The 22306-nt window shown below is 36.7% G+C and overlaps 1 long non-coding RNA gene across 1 annotated transcript in view; it reads right to left on the bottom strand.

The window, feature by feature from the left end:
• The window catches only part of LOC125689248 (uncharacterized), a 57866-nt gene extending 36748 nt beyond the window's left edge, over positions 1 to 21118 (bottom strand). Inside the window, exons 1-4 of the long non-coding RNA XR_007375136.1 lie at positions 21076 to 21118; positions 20648 to 20729; positions 19838 to 19911; positions 2264 to 2406 (exon numbers count right to left, since the gene is read on the bottom strand). This is a non-coding gene — a long non-coding RNA (uncharacterized LOC125689248). The remainder of the gene's footprint in view (positions 1 to 2263; positions 2407 to 19837; positions 19912 to 20647; positions 20730 to 21075) is intronic.
• Positions 21119 to 22306: the final 1188 nt, after the last annotated feature.

Raw genomic sequence — 22306 nt, forward strand, 5'->3', positions numbered from 1 at the left:
ATAGTGAGGCAACAGATGGTGTGTTCCAGCAATGGCAACAGTAATGTGAAAAGTAAGCCATGTTTTAGACAATCACTGCTCAGCTAAAATGAAATTAAGAGTATCTCTACCAGTTCATCCATGTAAATTAGGGGATTATGACCAGAGAATGTGTATGGAACTGATTATTGGCTTCAATGCCTTACAAAGGATGACAGCAATCTTGAAATATCACAAAGCTTTTGCGAAGTGAGTCTCACAAATGCTCACACAGAAACAGAAAGAACACCATATGCAAGCTTTTTAGACTTCTTGAACATATACAAGACTGCAGGTGATGAGATGCAGCAACATAAGCCAGAGTCAGAACAGCAGTCCATGGAGAATTGATGTGAATTTCCCACTGAATAAAAAGCTCAAGCCCTCAGCGAGTAAAAGATGTGCACTGTCTTTGGGGATAAGAAAGGGGTGATCCTTCTAGATTTCCTTTAACCTGGGATTTTGTTCTGCCATCCCCAACTAGAGTTTCAGGGATGTGAGAGAAGTGGGAAATTTCTATGAAAATCCCTTTCACTAATCCCTTTCATCAGAAAGTACAGTAGTCATCCACATAAATTTGATCAGTAGCTCTGCCCTCCATCCTTAGGGACCTTTAGTATTCTTGCAGATGAAAAATATTTGCTGTAAGTCATCATATTCTGGGGTGCAGGGGAGGAACTGCTCATCCATTTCTCAAAGCCGTGAGGAAACAACAACAACTACAACAACAAAGATAAAATTGAATAAACAGTCCTTTCTTATAGATATCTTTCCTGTGCTGTTGTTTCTACAGGGAATTATTTTCTGCTCCACTCTGAGGATCTAAAGGATAATTTAAAAGCAATTTCTTATCTGAAAAGACCAGCAGCAATTAATACACCTTTGGGTCCATCTCCTGTGATGTCAGTAGAGACAGTTATCTTCTGCATTTCAAAGACTTATTGGCAATATTGCCTCAAATTCCAGTCCTGGCACCAAACAAACACTGACCTGCTTTCATAAAACATCTCCTAAGCAAATTAACATTCTAAATCTTTTCTTGCAGCATCCAGATCCTGAATGTCAGCCTGCAAAGAAAAGTAGAGTTCATCATCTGATAGTTTAATTGGCATAGTTTCCTTTCTTCCATATATTCCAATGTGTACATCTACATTTAGCTACACACTCCAGGCAGGCTTCTGGCCAAGAGATACTATACTTGCTTTAGCAGTCTTTGTGAAAATACATGCGCTAAATGAAGAGGCTCAGCAAGACAATGGGAACTACTAAAAGGAAATAAGAAATACTTTTGCAAGGTAGGAAAATGTAAACATAAAGTGTAGAAAACCTGGAACTAGGGAGTAAAGGAGGGGGGGGGGGGAAATAAAATTGAAAAAAGTATTGCTCTGCATTGATCCCAAGGGTCTCAGATCTACCCAGGGAAATAGCTGACGAACAGAATTCTTCATTCCTTCAATAAATCAACAGATCACTGAAGCATTTAAACTAAATCTTTTATATTACCATGAACTTTTGATTTCTTTGTACTCTCTCATTCTTGAAGATCAGGAAAGTATTTCTGCTTTTAAAAATATCAGTTAGGTGTCACAGCTTTTGATATCACTGTTGATGTTTGAACATAAGGTTTCTGAGCTCCATAGACAATATATCTATGCTTTCACACTGCTGTCAAGAAACAGTACCACTAGAATAAAGAACTTGGAGGAAAAAGAAAACAAAAATGAAGAATTCCATTCTGGAATTTTTGGATTTGCAAGCATGATTAATGGCTTCTAAAAGTCTTCTGAGTAATAGCTATTAAAAGATGTCACATAAATTCATTTATACTCTTGGCAGGTAAGTGTTCCCAAAAGATTCCTGTTCAGCGTTCCTCCTTTCTAGGACAAGAATGTTCACAGATTAAAGAATGTTAGCTCTAGAGTACTTAATTCACAAATATGAAGTGGAAATAAGTACTGGTTTTACAAAAAGACCTTGATCTCTGTAGAATAGAGCTGCATTTCGGTTCTAATAGCTTTTTCAGCTGAAAACAAACTGTGCACAATGATGGACTATAAACCTCCATGATTTGCACGCTGATTCCTTTCCATTTATTTTAACCCCAGCTCATTGCTTTTGCTGAAGAAACAGGTTCCCATGGTGTGTGCCATTTTATCAGCCAAAAAAGACAAGCAAATTTTCACCTTCTGTGTCAACTGGGTTCATACTATGGATGCTCAGAAGAAGCCTCATGATCAAGCCTTACCTCCTCCTTGGATGGGCCACAGCCATTCCTCCAGATTGTTTTAAGAAGTGTGATTGACTTATGAATAACACTTAAGCATTGAACTGGAGTCAAGTGATGGGACACTTCACTGTCCCAATATACTCCAACGTTCTGCAGCAGTTCTGTCAGGGGAACAAAGGACATAGCCATGGGGCTGTGGCAACAACTGTGTTGCAAGGATATATAAAGTACAACATGCATTACCCATAACAGGAAAAATCTGAAGCCCTCTTAGTCCTCAACATCTGTTCTCTTATAATTCTGCCTTAAAGAACTTAACAATTACATGCAAATATCTGCTAGATAATAAATAAATGAATAAAATTTACAACAAATGAGTAGCACAAAATACTAGTGACGTGTCTAAATATACTGAATATACTGAAATGAATCATTTCCTAGTGTATATTTAGCATTAAGTTTATGGCAAAACAGGCATATATAACAGAATTGGGAATGTTTTGACGTACAAATTTCATGTGGCTTTACTGCCCAGGATCAGTTTTTTCCAAAGCCATATGAAATATGGATAAGACCCACAGCAGTTTTCTTGTTAGTGGTTCAGTGTCATGCTGAAGGGGTAGGAACACTTTTAGGATGTCTGCAAATTGATTTCCTTTTGCAGGAGAAAATGCAAGATGAAGAGAGAGGAGAAAAAACATCCAGATACAGGAAATGCTGTTTAGTTAGCATAGTTTTTTTAATTTTGTCACAGTAATTCTTATTTTGGCTTTCCCCTGAAGTGTAAACTTTTAAAATATTTCAAGAATTTCTTGACTGCATTTAAGTACAAGCGAATGAGCCAGATGCCCAAAAGAAAATGTGAAGTATTTAAATCTGTTTTATATGCTCTGCTCTGAGACTCATTCTCTTGTCATGGCTCTTGCAAGGTACAGTAAAGGGAAAAGATAACTGTCCAGGGTCAAGTAACACATTCAAAAGATTCAAAGCTTGAATATCAATCTTTGAACTATAAAAGCAAGCATATTTTTAAGCATAACCAGTTTTTCTGGCCTGAAAAGGAGTACAAGATAGGAAATAAAACATAATTTTCAGCAAAAAAAAAAAAAAAGACAAAAGCCATATAATGAATAGCATTGACTTCTAAAATCTATTTATTTTATCAACATTAAGGAAAGAAATAATTGATTTCATATGTAAGTAGTTTCACATCTGTAATTTTAAGGTGAAAATCAACTATAAAATTTGTAGAGAAAGCAAACATAGGCAAATTTTCAGCATATGAAATCTGTCCCAAGGTTTTTCTGTGTCTTCCAACTTCATATTTTGGTCTATGCAATATATTACCAACCCTTCAAATCTTGCCATTTTGACATCAGATTTACTTTTAAATGTTATAAAGTAAAAGTACAATTTTGTCTCCCACATAGTTAAACTAGACTAGGGTAGCACATGCAAAATAGGTGTAGTACCTACCATATTTGGAACTGGACACATTCACTTCAAACTATAGCATTCATTCATTTCAAACTACAGCATTTACATTAGAAACTGATTGGAAATAATAATTAAAAAAAAAAAAAAAAAAAAAAAAAAAAACAAGAGTAAATTTGCATGGTTACAATCTTGGCAGAATAATCTTAAAGCTGACAAATTTTCTATAGTTTTTTAGTGAAATGAAATCTGATTTGAAACTAATTATACATAGCACAAAATTGTGATTTATATTAAAACAAACTTTTAAAAAAATTATTATCATTTACTTATTTCCTGCTGTTTGGTGAAACAATCTCTCATCTTGGAACATTTGCATACCAGGATTTGGCAGGTTGATTTAATTTACTAATATTTACATTTTCTTAGTTCAAATATTTTGACATTTCAATGATGAAGTTGTGATATCTGTTATTTCATAATGAAGTAATTTTTTCTTGCCACAAGTTTCCTGGTTATATTGAATTTGATGCCTTTTTTTTGCAACTCTGCTATGCTGCATGAAGCTGGCTTTTAAGAACAACTGCTTAATCCTGATTTTGATCTAAGAAAGAGTGTTTTTTTATTAGAGAGAGGGACAACAGTTTGCTGCAATGTTTCATGCACCTGCTTCAAGAAGAATAAAGACGAACCATAAAATGCCGTCTGAACAACTTCTGATGAAGAATATGTCTGTTAATAATGTGATTTGCCTGTTAATTGTTCTGTCCACTAGGTTGTTAGTGAGCATTTTCTCCTAGGAAGCCTTGGTAAAGCAAGGTGATTTATATTTGGACTTTTGTTATCAAGCTTTTGGACATTAAATGCTCGTAGGAAAATAATAAGGAAAAATTTGCAAAGTTGCACTTATTCCATCTTTTTGAAGAGGACATTGTAAACCAAAGAGGGGAAGCAGATAAAAGTAGAGAGCTGTATGAGGCAAGCAGGAGGGAGAAAGCTCTGGAAAGTTCTACTAGCTCTGGAAAGAGAAAGGAAATTAAGATCAATAAATACTAATATAATGACAGCGAGAATCATAACAGTATGTTAAAATAACAGGTTTTGCTCCCAACCATGGGTTAAATTGAAAACCAGTTACCATTTAACCCACATTAACCTCACAGAAATCTCTGAAATACATTTAACAGAACAATGTCTGTTTAATTCCTCTTTCTTTATTTCACATCTTCCCTCTTCAGTCCACACTTACTACATTCTATGTTGGAGACATTGAATAATGCTTTCTGTTGTACAACTGGAGTAAAGACACAGTCCTACAATAGGACATGGCTCAGCAGAAGACAATCATCTTTCCTCTCTGTGAATTCCTCAAATCATTTTTATTATACTGTGAAAAATCTGACTAAATATAGTCAGGATTAACTGGCAAAGGAACCAAGACTTCCAGTGTAGCTACTTAAATAACAAAGAACCAGATGGGAAAGCACTTCTAAATAAACAGGAGAGTTCTCACTTTCACTCACCTGACTTTTGTATTCTGTTTCTGAAAAGAATAATTACAGCAATAGTCAGCATGGTACATGTGATGCTTCTCTCAGGAAATACTGCAACGCAAGGAGTCATACTACATGGAATCTCTTTGTAAAATATTGCTTTTTACTGTTGGCAGTGTTATAGTTTTAAAACAATATTGGAAGCAGTTACATTGTTAACATGGATCATACTAAGTCTTCAGCCTGAGCTTGTACATTTTTATAATAAACACTTGAGGAAAAGAAATAAAAAACTCAAGGTATCAGTATCAACACCAGCTTTATAGGCAGCTACACCAAACCTCACAACATCTCTTCCTACCTCGGGCTCATCTACATTCCTGCTGCAGAACCTGCACAGACTCAATATGTCTGCCTCAAACATATCAGAAATACATGTTTTGTAGAAATCAAGTTCATGTTTATCTGGGATCTTCTGAAGTTTTAAGACATATCTCACAGTGGTCACTTTGTTATTGCTAAACGCTGGCATGAATGTACATTTAATTTTGTGTGAGTCCTACCTTAGCCATAAATTAAATGAGAATGGATAACAGCATTGCATGACTATCTCTAAATGGAAATTTGCAGTGAGATAAAGAGTAGAATTTGAAAAATGCTTTCACAACCATCTTATCAACATTATGAGCTATGTACCATGAACTCCAAGTAAAAAAACCCAATCTGAGTGACTGTGAGGTAAAAGAACAAGGAAGTGAAAGGTACCCTTGATAAGCAAAAATGTTAGTCTAAACAAATGTCTAAATTCCAAAATGGTATAACTCAATTCTCCTGCCTAGATTTTCAGCAGTTTCAGCACAATACTCTTCTATATATTCATCCAAAAATGGGTTTAATTTTGCTCCAGATTTAAAAGAGGATCAAACTCAGTGGGACATGAATTAGATGCAAAATAGGTGCTTTTGATCTTATTTTTACTTGTACGTGTTCATTTCTTTTGTGGGGAAAAAATTAAAGCATATTTTCAGTAGATACATTATCGAAAAATTTCTGAATTGAATGTGACTTAGAAAACTAAAAGAAAGAGAATCTCTAATTTAAGTCCAAATAACATACTAAATCACCTCTGTTAATATGCTCCTATAAAAAGATCTAAACCATTTTTTAATGTAGTCACTGTGCCCAGGAGGATCTCATGAACATAGGCATTGTTTAACCTGTCTTGAAAGCTCTGTGTTTCTAAACAGCTAGTTGACCCACAGCTGATTTAATTTAACAAGCAACACCAAAGGAAAGGTGAGAGATACATGTTCACAATAAATATGACAGATAATCAATGAAAGTGAGACGAAAAGCTGAGGGATTGTGTACTGTGGATGAAGAAGACAATAGTAGTAGCTTAGTAGCTTCCAACCAGATCACTTGAAGTTTACAAGCAGCAAAGTTGCTGCTTTCATTCTTGAAAGGCAGAGAAAATCATATGGTAGCTGAAAGCTGCACATCTTCCCTGATATTTTTGTCATTAAGGAGAACCTCGTCATCCACAGTGTTTTGTGCATGAATCATGTGAGATGACTAACTTTCAGTGTTGTCAGACTTAAGATGCTTCTAAATTTGTTTTATTTTGCTTATTTCTGTTACGTCACTAGTAGCAGGTTTCATTTGGAAAGACTGAATGTATTCAAACTCTTAAACAAACTAATAAAATCCTTTACTGCTAATGAGTAGGGTGACAATCACAAAATAAGAGCAAATACATGCTACCTCAGATGCTAAATATTCAAGACTGTAACCACTTTATATTGTTTATGGATTGCAAAATCCTTGCAAACTTTGGCTTAAATTAACTATATTTACTTTAGCTTATGTTCCAAATTAAATTTAGCATAGGAAGCATGAGATTCCACTCACAGTTTTAAATGTTTCAGGAAACTTAAAGAGATTAAACTGAGACTGACAGTTAAAATTCTTTAGTACTATTCATTTAACCGTAGGAAGCTCAACATACTACATGCGTAACCAGAATAGATCAGATGTATACTATATGGAATACATGATATTTTCCATTGAGTGTGTTTGTCTTCATGTGTTTATCTTTCTGTGCATATTTATCTTGAAAATATTTTCTCGTATCTAAATATATGTAGTGTTGACACACTTTCATTACACAGAAACTGGGCTTGTATGCTATCCTAGCTCAATGTATAGATCAAATTAACAGCTACTTCATTAAAATTCCCGTAAATATGTACCTGGATCAAATTAATTTTTATGGTTCATACCTTTCAACATAGCTAGAAAAAAATTTACATACTGCAAGTCACAGAACTGTAGAATCACCAAGGTTGGAAAAGACCTCCCAGATCATCTTGTACAATCATCCACCTACCACCAATATTTTCCCACTAAACCATGTCTCTCAATGTAACATTCAAATATTTTTTTAACACCTCCAGGGACAGTGACTCAACCACCTCCCTGGGAAATGCTGAGAGAACGTGAGCAGCTTGGGGGACAAGTGGGACTGTATACCTTCTTCACTGCCAAAATCATTAGTTAGACAGCAGGAGAATGTCCTATACAAAATATTCGCAGGAGATTCTGGAGCCTTCTGTTTTGACTTCTCACCCTGGATCCTGTTTCTCCTTGCTCAGTTTTCATCATTGGTTTCTTGCTCTTTACACCCTATTTTCTGGTATGGTTCTACTGTCTATCCCCAGTTCTGAGCTCTAGCTCTGCCTTCATGTTGTCTGCTGATGCAAAAAATCACTTTTAATATCGTATGGTGAGGCTTGAAGGAATAATCCTTCCTGGAACAAACTTCCTCCACTCTTACAAAGTCTTCATAGTACTTACCTCAAATATCAACAGTTCTCCTTGCAGACCTTAGTATAGACATAGCACATGCAGTCCATTTCAACAAACAGGATGGATATTTATTGTATTAAAGGTGTTTTATAAAGTTCCAGTTCTAGATATTATGGGGCTTACTGTTTTTCCACTGGCCTTTTGAAACTGCAGCTATGTTTTTCCTTTGACACAAATATTTATACTTTCTCAAATCCAAGATGAAATACCTTTTTAGTCATGTTACTAATGTTTGATGTCACTGAGGGTGTCCACTGAACAAGCACATGCTGCCTTTAAAACAACAGTCTGTCTTATAAACCATCTGAGTCATCAACAGTATCTGCAAGCATTTCTTCCCTTGAAGATACAATTTAACCAGCATGACTCCCTAACCAGGAGAAACAAGAAATACTTTTCAAGTAACTCCCGCTTTTGATTCCACAATGGCTGAAACTTACTAATATAATAAAGGAAGAGAGCAACAAGATGCAGTGCAGAGGACTGTGCCTTCGGGAGGCGCTGGCAAGAACAAGCAAAACCACTGGTTGCATTAGGCTGTGACATGTTGGCCTTGGGCTGGGCCCAAGCACACCTTGCCAACCCTTCTCAGAGATTGCTGATCCATGTGGCTGCTCCACCTTCAGGAAGCCTTTCCAAATAGGAATGTAGGTTTTTACCCTTAGAAAGTCAAGTTAGCAGAGCCTGTCAAATAAACAAATCTGCCTGCAGCCTCATGGTGCCAGCACTGCATTAAATGTTAGACATAACAACATTTTTCTTCTAGACAGCGAAATGCTCTGTCCCTCACCAGCACTCAGCACAACTGGCTGGGTTCCCCACGGTGCTCCCACCCAGCTTGAGCTCCCAGAACACCGAGGAGGCCAGCATCCCACAGTGCTGGGAGGTGGGAGGGTGCAGGGAGCCATGGGCAGCTTCTGCACCCCAGCACACTCACCACTGCCCTCCTGGAGCACTGCCAGCCACAGGCTGGGCTTAGGAGCTAAGCTTGCCAGGGCACTCACCTAGGGGAGCTATGGTCACAGAGGTACCCATACCTTAGGCCATTTCTTGTGCCCACACCACAGGAAAATGAACAGAGTGGAAATGATCTTTATTCTGTAGACTGCAGTGATGCTCTGAGCTAGAGTAGTTTGGTATCAGAGAGCAGAACCTGCAAACCTTTAGTCTTCTTGCTTTCTAGCTTGCAGCAGTGATGTTTTAGTCAGAATTTCTCAGGATATGATCTGCACATTCTTCCCTTTCTGGGCACCAAACAGCTCACTGTTGGTATTTAGCACGGAATATATTGCTTTAAAGTACATAGCAATGGTTATTAGGATAATAAACTCTTCTCTGAGTTTTATTCAGCCAAATTGATTTCTCTTCAGTGTCAGAAAATATGCTTCCTCCAATCTCTCAGCTCTCAGAGTCACATAACAGATTTTATTTTATTTTTTTTTTTTCTGGAATGAACAAAGAATAATAGGAATTTTGAAGTTCAGTTTTCACTTGAGTGTTATCTGCCTTAGCCAAATTGCAGCTTGGCTGGAATGCGTGCCACCTTTATTGAGTAGGAGACAGAGCAAATAATGCTGACTCAACTGACTTAAGACTCTTGGCCCTTCCCACCAACATCTTGTCTCAGAGGTCCCTGCTCTCCCCCCACACCTGCTCTCCCCTCCCTCTCCCCTAGTGGTGATGACGCCAACTCAGCTTCCCTCACACAAATGTGGACAGACGAGCTAATGAGCATTTTGTTGGCTCAGAAAAGCAAGCAGCGTTTCAGCTGCACTCAGAGGCACCTAGCTCAAATCTCTACAATCTTCTGCTCAGTCAGACACAGGCAGTAATTTGTTCAGCTGGTTCTGTGTAAGTGAGATGCCTTTAAAACTGCCAGCCCTTCTGTTCCCTGTAACACTCCAGCTGACCTTCTTTGCTAAGCTTTTGCTCCAGGTTATTGTTTTAAATTCTGGAATGAAAAGCTGGTTGGTCAGATCTTGTTTCTTCATCACTTTGTTTTTGTTTTTTGTTTTTGTTTTTTACTTTGAGCTCTGCACGCAGTGCTGGGGGGACATGTTGCATTCACATGTTCTGTGTCCTTTCCATTCTTTTCTGAAAGGAGCCTCTTGGCATGCAAAACAAAAAGCCAAGTAAAGTGTCTTCGTATTTGGAAAAAAATTGCATTTATTAAGTGAAATAATTATCCTTTTTTTCCCCTACAAGTAGAGGTTACTTTTTTTAGCCAAATATCATGTCAAGCAAAAATAGGCACAGAACATAACTAACCTGCTTCAGAAATAGTACAGTAGATATTAAGGCACTGCTGCTGGCCCTGACCTGGGATTTCTAGGTCATGCAGTGTTTTACTGTTCTTATGAGTCCTCACTTTCACAAGAGAAAGTGATCAACCATTTCAATCCTTTTTGTCTGTGATATGCCTTAGACTTTACTGATCAAATCAGCAGCTTGCTGGTTTGTTTACTACCACTCTGGGTCTCAGATATTCCTAATTTATCCCTTGGAAACAAATATCTCAGCAAACACTGATGATCACAGGATTTGAATCTCTACCGTCTCTTATGACCAATCTTTCTCATTAAGGCATATCCAGGATCTCCTTTTCAAACTAGTGCAAATTCTCAGTACATAAAATATGTGCAGATTCCTGTGATACTTCGTCTGTACATCCATTTCTCTGCAAATCTCATAACAAGTAAGATGTCAGCTTCTACTACTACAAAAGTAGTGGGTTTAAATTTTCAGTCAAACTGCTGTCAAGAGATTTCGGATCACCTTCCTTATCTTTGCTATTCTAAAGTTTTATGAGGTAGAAACCAGATTGTTATTTTGAAAAAAAGTAAAAGGATATTTAATTTTCATACTTTTTTTTTCTGCAATTAACTGTTTTAGTTGCACTTAACTGCAAGCACGCCTATGAGCCTACGTCTCATGTCTGCCATGTCAAATGCACTATGATCTCAAAAAATCATATGATGTGTACAATCCAGGATGGTAACAACAGCTTTGTGTAATGAAACAAAATAGTTGAGAACTGCAACGCACATTTTTCCAGCTAACACAATAAAGCTATGTGCATTTTTTTCCAAGAGAACAGACTTTTTAATGAGTTAATACGAGCAGTTTGCAGTTTGACTCAACTTGGCTTGTATTTATTTTTAGTATCTGTGACAAAGCTTAACAGCTTTCTCAAAGTTGCTGTTCACTGAAGTCAACAGAAAATACTTCTGGACCTCAGATTTTTCTTTCCCCGGGTGACCTCCATCCTTTCTTCTGTTTTTTTCTGCAACACATTTTAAACCACTAGCTGGACCTGCAACGATTTCTCCCTTCAGTTAATAATACAGATGGAAAAATGCTGCCCAAGCTACCTATGTTCCCGTCCTTCAACATTTTGTCTATTGGGTTTCATCTGAGCTGTAGCTGTGGTACTTCACTTTCTTGTCCTCCACCTGAGGATAGGCAGGAATTTGTAATCAGACTGGCATAAGTGCAATCTAGATCTGTTATCTTCCTTGACTTTCTACTGAATGGTTGAGAGAATTGCATCTACCAAATTTTCCAAGATTCTTTAAAAAAAATGAAATCTCATACCGAATACATTTACATTCAAAATAACATTCTCCGTAGTCTTGTATTTCAGCTAGGCATATTCCTTTCTTGGGAAATTCTGTCAAGAGTTAACTACCAAAAACCTGGTATTCCTTCTTTGGGTGTGGTTTTGTTGTTTTTTTTCTGGATAGTAGTTGAAAACCAAAATCCAATCATTTCGCCCTCTTTTGCCACCTTTCACTTTAACTGTGAAATAACTCTGTCAACCTGAATTTAGTCACTACATACATTATGTGATGGAACATCAGTACTCCAGACACCTCTGCAGAAAAATTTCATTGTTATCTTAAAAATGTAAAAACATCCAGGCATGAGAAACAACTACTATCAGAAATAAACAATCTTTTGTCAGTATGCTTTTTGTTTATGTGCACATGTAGTTCTCTGTCCAGACGTCTTAAATGTTCTCCAGATACTCAACTGTATTTTCCTTTATTTTAGGGAAGGAGGATGCTGTTTTGTAACACGTCAGTGTATAGTGATTCTATTTACAAAGAAAAACTCAAAGATACTACTTACTGCCTGAATTTACAGGGCACCTGGAATAACAAGTCAAGGTGTAAAAGGATTTTATTTCTACCTGTGCTAACTCTGATGATAGTAAGGACATTTTAAATGTCAGTAATTCAATTGTTTATCAAAGCATGTAAGAAATGCAGGGATAACTCATACAGAAAGAGCTACATACAGTATTTGAATGATTAACCCTTGCAGTAAATCTTCAGTCATGTACTAATTAAGTGGTTGCTAAGAGGTGCTGCAAAAGGGATTTTTTTTTTTTTTTCCAGAACAAGGACAAAAAGTAAAAATGCTTTTCTCACAAGTTTTGCTTTTGGTCCTAATCTTTTTCAGTTTTGTGATTTTTTTTCTTAGTATCTAGAAATGAGTAGCTAGAAATTTGCACCTCAAAACAGGTTTCCTCACAATGCTTGTAAAGAAAGATAAGGCATTTCTCTGCCACTGGAGGAGATTTTTGCTCTATTTAATAATTTCCCTGCTAATACATTCCAGCATGAAAAAATTTTCCTGTGCTATTTTTTACCATTAGTTTGTATATTGTGTTGTTTAAGGACTCTGACTTTTTTTTTTTTTTTTTTTTTCCTGCTCAGTCTTGCCAAAATAAGTGGTTTTAAAAGCTTTTAACAATTATCTGTTACTAACTGACTCTCAAGCACAAATTGCTACTGCTGGAAAGCATGAAAATCAAAACATTTTACCTGAGATGAGTACAAATCAGCTTGTACCATACTTTGTTGCCTCTAAGCTAGGCACATGCATTCAATTAATTAGAAGCTATGGAAACATTGAGCACCTCTTTGCTGCCCTAAATAATGGCAATTCTACTGAAACACAAGGAGCCTGTATGGCAACACTTAACAATAATGGGCGGATAACTCTTCAAGAGCTTTAAATACCTCAGGAAAAATGAAGCATTGCACCTCCAGAGGTTTCCAAATATTTCCAAAGTACTCTGTGTAATGCATCAGGACGGCAAACCTCACATCTTTATGTTACACCTTTGCAAAACTGCCAAAGCTTTGTGCCAGCAGATCCCTTAGAACAAGAAACAAACCAATATTTTACTTATGACAAGTGACATTTCTGTGGAATACACAGAAATTAAAGTAAGGTGGATGTGAAGCTTGGCCAGTCCAATTCACCATTCCATGAAAAAAATAAATCATATAGCTGCCCTATCAATAAAGAGAGAACCATTTTTCTCCAACAGGTCACAGTTGATGACTGCTGTTTGTTTATTGTGCCCAGCTACGAGCAAATGTGATACCCTACAGACTTCTTTTCTGCAAAAAGGTGGGGAAGTCTGCTGAACATTTTTAATATCTTATTATTAAATTTAACTTTGCAACCATAGCGTTTTATGTGCTAATGCCTGTGTGCCAGATGAATGATTACTGTAAATGTGTCAGTTAAAGAGTCCAGTGACAGCTCCATATGTGCTCTATAAAGAAATTAGTAAAGCTTGCCCTGATCAAAAACAGAGTGATTGACTCAATATTTCAGGAGCCCAGAAATATGAAGACTGGTTAGAGATCTGAAACAAACTTAAGCAGATGACCTAATACCTTCTGTAATCTTCTCTGAACTGCATGTCCTCCAGACCATTCTCTGTCCCTGAATGCACATGCTTACTTTGTAGAAGACCAAATATTTACTCTGTAGAAGCCTAAATAATTTGAAGATTTCACTGCTGCTGGGTTGCTTTATGACCATCTACCCGAAGGAATTGTCACTGATGGGGACTGCTGGAACGATTGAACAGAGACTGTTCTGCAAGCTTAGTGAAAAATCACATATGCAGAGGTGAGGGCTTTCTCAAATAGTGGTATGGCATAGGAGAAAGGTAACTCTCAAAGAAGTGTCCTGTGCACTCAAAGGTAGGTCATTCAGATTTCCCTGTGTAACTCTGCCACTTTCAAAAAGCACTTTCTGGTGGGAAGTACTTCAGATATAGAGAATGCATGTATCATAAGTCTCATTGTATTTCTTCCAACAGAAAGTAGAGATTTTACAAAGATGATATTGTGTTTTGGGTCAGCTTTGGGTTAAGTTTTTGAAGTAGAGTAGGAGATAACATTAACTGAAATAGTTTGGTATTAGTTCCAGTGGTAATTCATTTCTCTCATATCATCAACTTCAAGAGCTTCAATATGTTATTAATTTCCAGCCACAGAGCACAGCCTTTTTAAGCAATCAGATGATGAAAGAGCCTGTGCATGTTGCTTTAGTTCAACAACAGACCTGACTTTTATATACTTTAAGAGATTTGTACTGTATAATTTATTTTCAGAAGTTTCAGGCTCTGTTTTTCAAACTACAACGATCTCTTGAAGGTTAATATCCTCTCCATTGCCTCCTTAAAACCAATTATTTCCATTCATCTTAGCTTGGAAATCAGAGACTATAGACTGACTATATTTTCTTTAGCATTACCATGCATAGTGGGTTTAATTAAAAAAATCTGCAATTGCTGCAAAGCCTACTGAAAAGTACAAACTCTGATCTAAGTTAATTCAAAGTAAGTTTCAGAGACATTTAGATTTGAAACTGACCAGTCACTATCAACTAGTCGGAACCACCTTCTTTGTATGTATCTTAGCATCAGTATTCTGGAAGCTATTTGCCTTCTTCCCACTGGAAGCCAGAAGAAGAAAAAAAAATATTTCCATAATCAAAATAAATGAAAAACTAATTAAAAGCCTCTGTCTTTCTAACTGGTGAAAAAACGCTAGCAAGTATTCTCCTTTCCTGTGTCATGGTAGGGCCTACTGAAAAAAACATACAGAACAAGCACAGAGCAGGTAGGAATGGTCTTTGCTTCTCCGTAGCCTGTTTGAACTTAAAGCTTTTGAATCATGCATGCTAAATTAGGTGAAGTAGTAAGATCTAAAGCATCATCATGGTTCTCCTCATAAATGAAATATAACTATGCAGTAGGAGTAACAAAGCACAGTTTACTGTCAGTATGCTCGCTAGGCCCAGAGTCTAAACAGGCAAGTAATTTCTCTCTAAGGTATTGTTTTACAATGAGCAAAGTATTGTTTTAAAAATAAAAAAAATTAAAGTGGATTCACACTTGACTTCTGTACTTTGTTGGCTTATTGGCTTATCTTCAAGCATCATGTCTTCCATGGCTGTGAAATGAACAGCTGCTGTAAACACAGACTTGTGGCTTGGCTTGTTAAGATTTCATGGAACTGCAACTTTTTTCCAATAATGTCTGTTTCTGTATTTGTTGATTGTGGTTTCTTTTGAGATACCTCCACATTTTTATATCCTTCCTCAGTGTCTGGTCTTTCCATGTATTTACTTAGCTGTGGTGTCTCCTTATTCTGAAAATTGACTTCTCATCCCCTCTAAGCTGTACTTACGTATTTTAAAGCAAGTACAGTTGATGTTTAGGTCTCTAGATTTATGAATTGTTAAGTTCTTTCTGACTCTAGCAACAACTACTCTTCTGTTTCTGCTTTCTAAATTTTAGCAAAGACCAGTCCTCTGCTTCTGACTGCTGAAGAAATAACAGCAGCAAAGAACTTGGTTGTTCTGTTCCATGTTTACTTTGTGACTTATTTATGGTGGTTGGTTTTTCATTGTTCTTGTTTTTGGTTGTTTTGGTGTGCGTGTGTGTGTAATGCTACAGTAGCATTAAAAACCTCCAAAAAAATGACTGTCCCTGAATTAAAGAGTGTATGACTCATAGTGTCAGAAGTATGACAAGGGATAGGTAATGTCAAAATATGTAGTAGATAAGTTGCTAAATGACAGAATCATAAAAATAAAGCAAAGGCAGTGGGTGAAATCTTGATTCTGTTAAAATTATATCATCACATATGAACCCAGTGGTTCCGTTTTAGGGAGAACAACATCACTAAAGTAATGTGGTAATAAAAATGCTAACATGATCCTTAAAATTATTCTAAACAGATACTTTCAGATAAGATATGGAAGTATTAATGCCATTGTACATAGCAGCACTGAGGTTTTATCTACAGTACTTAGTACCGCTCTGTGTACAAGGAAAAAGTAAACAATTTAACTTGTTTAGGTAAGCAGAATAAAAACTGAAGGAGAATGTGTGCTGCCTGAAATATAAATTGAGGACAGACATAAAGGAAACAACAGTACTTAGCCATTCAACTGAACGACCATGATGGATTATGAATAAATGTGCAGAAGATGAGCAGACAAGCTGTAGGCTAGAAGTCAGAAGAGGCTTACAAACCAGCAGAGAGCAGATACTCTGCAATCTTAGTGACAGGCAGAAACTAGACTATCATTAGGGGGAAATGGTAGGATAAATTTATCAGAGTCTTTGCAAAACAAAGCACTGCAACAGCAGATGTTATTTCATCTCTGATCTAAAGACTGGGGGCAATAGGATCACTTCTGAAAGCTTTCTTCTTCCTACATGGAAATTTTGCTCTGATGAGCTCTAAATGATTCCTAGATGGAGAAGCTACATAACAGACAGTTGCTCATAATGCAGAGTCTAACCTTATGGTCAAGTGGGAAACAAAGGCACCCAGTACACTGTGGAAACTGCTTAGTGTTTTGAAGATTTAGAACCTTCTAAATAAATTATTTATCTTTTACAGTTCAGCCCCAGCCTGCTGATATGAAAGATAGTGTTTTCCCTGATGTCAGCATCAAAGGGACAAGACAATATTTTTGATTATTAAGTATACAATGAACCAAGTGATTGATTCCACCATTCATTATTTTAAGCCAGATGCAATATTTCATTCAAAAAACATTATTTCTTCTTCTGTGATAAATGACCTGCTTCTAAACTCTGAACGTTCATGAAAAGCTTTGGTGTCATTTCTGGGAAGTTCTACTGCAGATAGCATTTTTGGGAATTTCCTAAGATCTCAAAAAATGCTTTGATTGAGCCAGTCATACCTATGCACAATTTCCTTCTCTTCCATTTGGAAGTGAATTTTGATAATCAAAAAGGGCACCCTCTTGCAATTTCTATCACTAAAGAATTCATTACCTCAGGAAAAATCATATCAATGACTTATGAATGGCGAAGACAGGCAATCATTAACTTGCATTTCAGTTAATTGCTAAATTACTCCTAATTAATTGCTAAGTTACTCCTAATTAATTCCATTACTCCTACTTAAAGTATTGCATAACACCAATAAGGAAACTTTACAGTCAACAAAGGCCTAAACTTCAAAAGACTGGTAACATAGAACATCCTTGACACTGAGAAGCCTTATGCTGAGAATTTTGTTTCAGGCCTATCTCTGCTAGTAAAAAGGTGCTGAGCATCAGAATCTGTCAGGAACAGGCTTAACAGGAGCAGATCTGCTGGTGCCATATCTATACAACTCTGAGAAGGCTCCCCTTTTCATTACAAGAGGTAATTCCTGAATGTGTTTATAAACCATTGGGATGTAGTGCTCAGGGACATGATTTAGCAGTGGGTTGTTAGAGTTAGGGAAGTACAGTTAGGTTGTGCTTGGATTTGATGATCTTTAAGGTCTTTTCCAACCTGAGCAATTCTATGATTCTGTGATTTTCCCAGAAAAGCGTGGGGTAAGGGTGAGGAGGTTGGCAGCTACTAACTGAGAATCACAGATGATATTTCTGGCTTGCTTGCCTCAAGCCAGTTAGATAGCAGCACCAATATTTCAAGAGAACCTATCTGCGTAATGATTAATAAGGTTATACTAAACATCCCAGAGGTAGAACTGTTTTTGAAAAATGATAAAACATTTCCATAAAAATATCTGTAAAATCCTGAAGGCTGTGAGTAGTATAAAGTTCTGTATGTTTATTCAAATGAGTAAAGATTGTGTTCATACGAAAACAGTAATTTATAATTAGGGCTAAGGGGGATGGAATATCTGAAAGCCATAGGAAATATTTTTTTAACCTATTAATCATTGAAATTGTTTCTAAGTACTTTTGAAGTAGAACCATGTTTCCCAAACCTATGTTTTTCCATCAATTTCCATTCATTCTGAAATTCAGTCTTTTTTTCCTGGAATTACATGCATTTTATTCTTGGAACTTTAAAAAAACTCCCAGCATTTGTGATGCAAGTGGACAAAGGACAGAACACTCAAGATAAATTATTAAGTTCATCACATCTGAGAGTGTCACTGACTTAGTTCTCTTCAGCACAGACTGCTGTGGTTTAACGCAGCAGGTGGCTTACACCACGCGGTAGTTCACTCACTCCCCTCATTCCTAGTGGGACGGGGGAAAGAATCAAAAAAATGTAGAACTTATGGGTTGAGACAAAACTACTTACTGAGATAGAGAAAATTAAGAGTAAAAATGACAAATATACATATGACTGCATATAGCAAGTAATGTGCAAGTAATCCACCAGTGGATGCCCAGTTAGCCCCTGAGCAGTGGAAGGAAGTCTCATGAATGTCCAAGCCTTTCAAAACTTTCCTTCCACATGACATTATGTGGTATGGAATATCCCTTCAGCCAATTTAAGTCATCTGTTGTAATTCTATCCTCAGACCATCACCAAGAAAACTGAAATGTCCTTGGCATTGTAGAGCTCTACTGGGCAACAATTAGAAACATCAGTGTGCTATCAATGTTGCTTTTCTCCTAAAACCAAAACATAGCATCATACCAGACACTATGAAGAAGACCAACTCTGTCCCAGCTGAAACTAAGGCAGAGATTTAGGATAATAGAAGTATATGGGACAGAAATTATAGTGTGCTATAAGGCAGTATGTTCACAGGCATGTGGGTATAATCTGAATAAGACACACAAAATGTATGAGACTCCGTATCTGAAGCAAAATGTTCTGCTCCAGTCTTTGGAATTTCTAAAGCTTCTTTCTTCCTGAAGCAGGAAAGATATCCATACCTCACCTCTGCTCTTCCCTTCCTTCTCTTCCCTTCCCCTAGACTGGTGGACTTCCCCTTGCAGTATGAGACCTCTTTTAAAAGTAGCTAAATGGTTAAACATTCTCCCACATTTATCTTACTTTTTCAGTAAGCTACAGCCTAAACAGTTTCACAATTTTCCACAGTTTCCCTAGGGTTTCTTCAGCCTCCTTGCACTACCCTTCAACACCTCCACCTTCAGATTTCCAGCTTTTCCAGTTTTGGAGCCCTGATATGTCAACATGCTTGTAGTCTCTTTTCTATTGTTTCTTTACAGCTGTGTCTGCTTTAAACTTACACAGCATTTCTCAGTCATGTGCTCTATCTGGATATTACAACACCCATAGAACACTAGCTTCAGTGAAGTTATAACCCCCATAAAAAAAGCAAAAGAACAGACAGAATTATGGGTTACAAGCCCAAAATACATCATTATACCACCCGCATAACCCACACCTTACCAGCTTCACTCAATAACTCATGAAATTACCCACTAATTGCTGGTTTAGCAAGAGTGCAACTTCTGGAAGGCTTGGGGCTGCCTTTCATAACTGCAGTTTCTCTCTCCCACAGAGACTTTTATTCTAATCAACACAGAGGAATGAATAAAATTGGTTCATTTCAAGTATGCATAGACACATTGGTCTCATAAAGGAGAACACACCAAAATACTTTTTAACAAATATAATAGCACAACTGCATTTCTAAATGGAAAGAAAAAGAGAAAAACCAACACATTCTTTTCTTGCCTGTAACAATTCTAGAGTTATCACTTTGACTTCTGTTAGACTTACCTCATAATTTATTGAAAGAGAATTCATTCCAGTAATGAATTAAAGTATTCATAAGCACACTGGGATCCTTTAGGCTGAAAGACATTTCCATAAATATAACACACACACTTCTAACAAGACAAACTACTTGAATATATCCAACAATGTACAGTCAGATTTAGATGCAAAACAAATTTAATAAGCTCCTTTAAGTTAAAAAAAACAGCCCTTCTCTTCTAAACATAGTTTAAATTGGCCTTTTTTTTTTTTTTTTTTTTCAGTAAAAGGCAGATTACCTTCTGATTTCGTCAAGAACAAGAATGGCAGTTTTCCAAAGAAGTGGTCATCCTAACTGACTCATTCATTTAATCTAAGTAAAATACTCTGTTCTAAATTTTCAATTTTTTTCTCCATTTCCAGCAAGAATCAGTTTGGCCTTAGGTTGATAGGACTGAGTTCGTGGCAGTATATACCCAAACAATTTGCCTGTGCTAAGGGTTTTACAGCTCACCAGAACTGAGCACAGTGTTAGAGGAAGTCTTTGGGGATAGGTAGCCTCTAGAAAGTAGCTTAATCTTCCTACTAGCATAGAAGTTAAGGAAGTACTGTTAAGGAACAAAACTTGATGAATTACAGGACTGTTTTCCACTGTATAAATGAAAGACCATAATTCTTTTTAAAGATGTGAACTGATTGTGACTAACAGTTCTGCTAAAAATCCAAATGTAAGTGAGGAAAAGTAGTGGTAAGTTTTGGAAAGAAAAAAAAAATAACGAGAGTAACTTCCCTTGAAATGCTGTTAATGAAAATGAGAAAGCTTTAAACTGGTACCTCTCTGCACTTTTTCCCATTCATTATATGTGCCCAGTAATGGAAAATCCATTGACAGCATTTTCCAGAACAGTCATTATGCCTGCAAAGACAGGATTGGTAACATACAAGAAAACATGTTTACGTTAACATATTTAAACAAAATGTTGGAATTAAAAACTTGTTCCTTGAAATAGTCCATTCTTATTCCTGCATTCCCTATGCTACTTGGTCAAGTATTATTCTTCTACTGATTAAGCTTGCATGACAGCTGAAATGATATAATCATGACAAATCCTCAAGATTCAAGTATACCTTTTTGCAGATTAAAAAAAATAAATAAATAAAGAAGAAAGTGAAAAAAAAGACAAACATGAAACTGAAGATGGAAACCAGAGTAGAGAAAGAATTTTTCTATTTCAGGCAGAGCTCAGCCCCAAAAAACTTACCACAGGAACTCTGCTTTTCTGCTTCCTACAAGCTTTGCATGGGAGCAATTAACTTAAAGCATGTGACTTTGCACAGCGCAATTCAAATAGCACAAAATGTGGAAGCTGAGAATTAGCTTGTTGTTCAGAAGACATATGTCAAAATCTCATGGTTAATTTCTCTGCTTTTTTTTTCCCTGTCTGGGAAGGTGTGTTGCAAGAAGTTACATTCAGATACAGCATTTTTAACAATGTAAGTTTTCAGAACCACACACAGAATAGGAGTAGCAAAATGTGCACTTTTGGTAGTAAACCAGACAAATTCAGGGTACAGGGTTAATATGAGACAAACTGTAAATGAAATTGTATTCACATAAATCACACAAGAATAATGCAGGATCGTACTGTTCCAAAGGAAAATGAGAAACATCTCAAGTAGAGAAATATTCTTCAAATTCTACATTGTACATTGTTAGGACATCTGGAGATTCTTTGTTCTTTGCAATTCCCAGTTCGCTCCTAAGCATCATTATTAAAGTGTCTAATAAAAACTTCTGGCAAGCCAGAAGTATTTCGTAACAGATTGTGCTATCTTATAAGATAATATCTTGTTAGGGTGTGAGGGGATAAAAAACAATATGTGGAAAAACATTCAAATCAGAGGAATCAATACAAAGCAGAACAAAAGTAGGAAAAGTACTCTTTTTGCTCAGTTGCAGCGTTCAGACAAGCTCCTGGAGGAAATGGCAGGAGCCTCCATGTGCTAAACAATGCTCCGAAGCATACACTGAGGAAAGAGCAGTGATGAACTGAGGGAAAGATAAATAGACACCTGGGAAAAAAATGTCCAGACTTTACTTTCTCTATCTCTTATTTGATAAAGGTCTCCTGAAATATCCATGTCTTGGGAAAAAATAATAGCAACAAATAAATGAATAAAAACTGCCTTTTGATTTTCTAAATTTGTAAGATTTTTAAATGGTCTCTACATTTCAGCTTCTACATTTCTCTCGCTGATCCTTTAAATAATTTCAACACCAGCATGACTCTGTTGAAACCAGCAGGGTTACATCACAACAGAGTAGAGAACTAGGCCTAGTAGCGTGATTGCTGGTTGCTAGACTGAAGGAAAAACAACTTTGTTTAAGCTTCACATAAGGTCTTTTAATCACTGCATGGACTGAACTAATCCAAGAGGCATCAGGCTGTTCCTGTGTTTGGAGGACATCAAGTGAGCTGCATTTACGGTTTC

This window comes from Lagopus muta, chromosome 2 (genome assembly GCF_023343835.1).
Source record: "Lagopus muta isolate bLagMut1 chromosome 2, bLagMut1 primary, whole genome shotgun sequence".
NCBI classification, from domain to species: Eukaryota; Metazoa; Chordata; class Aves; order Galliformes; family Phasianidae; genus Lagopus; species Lagopus muta.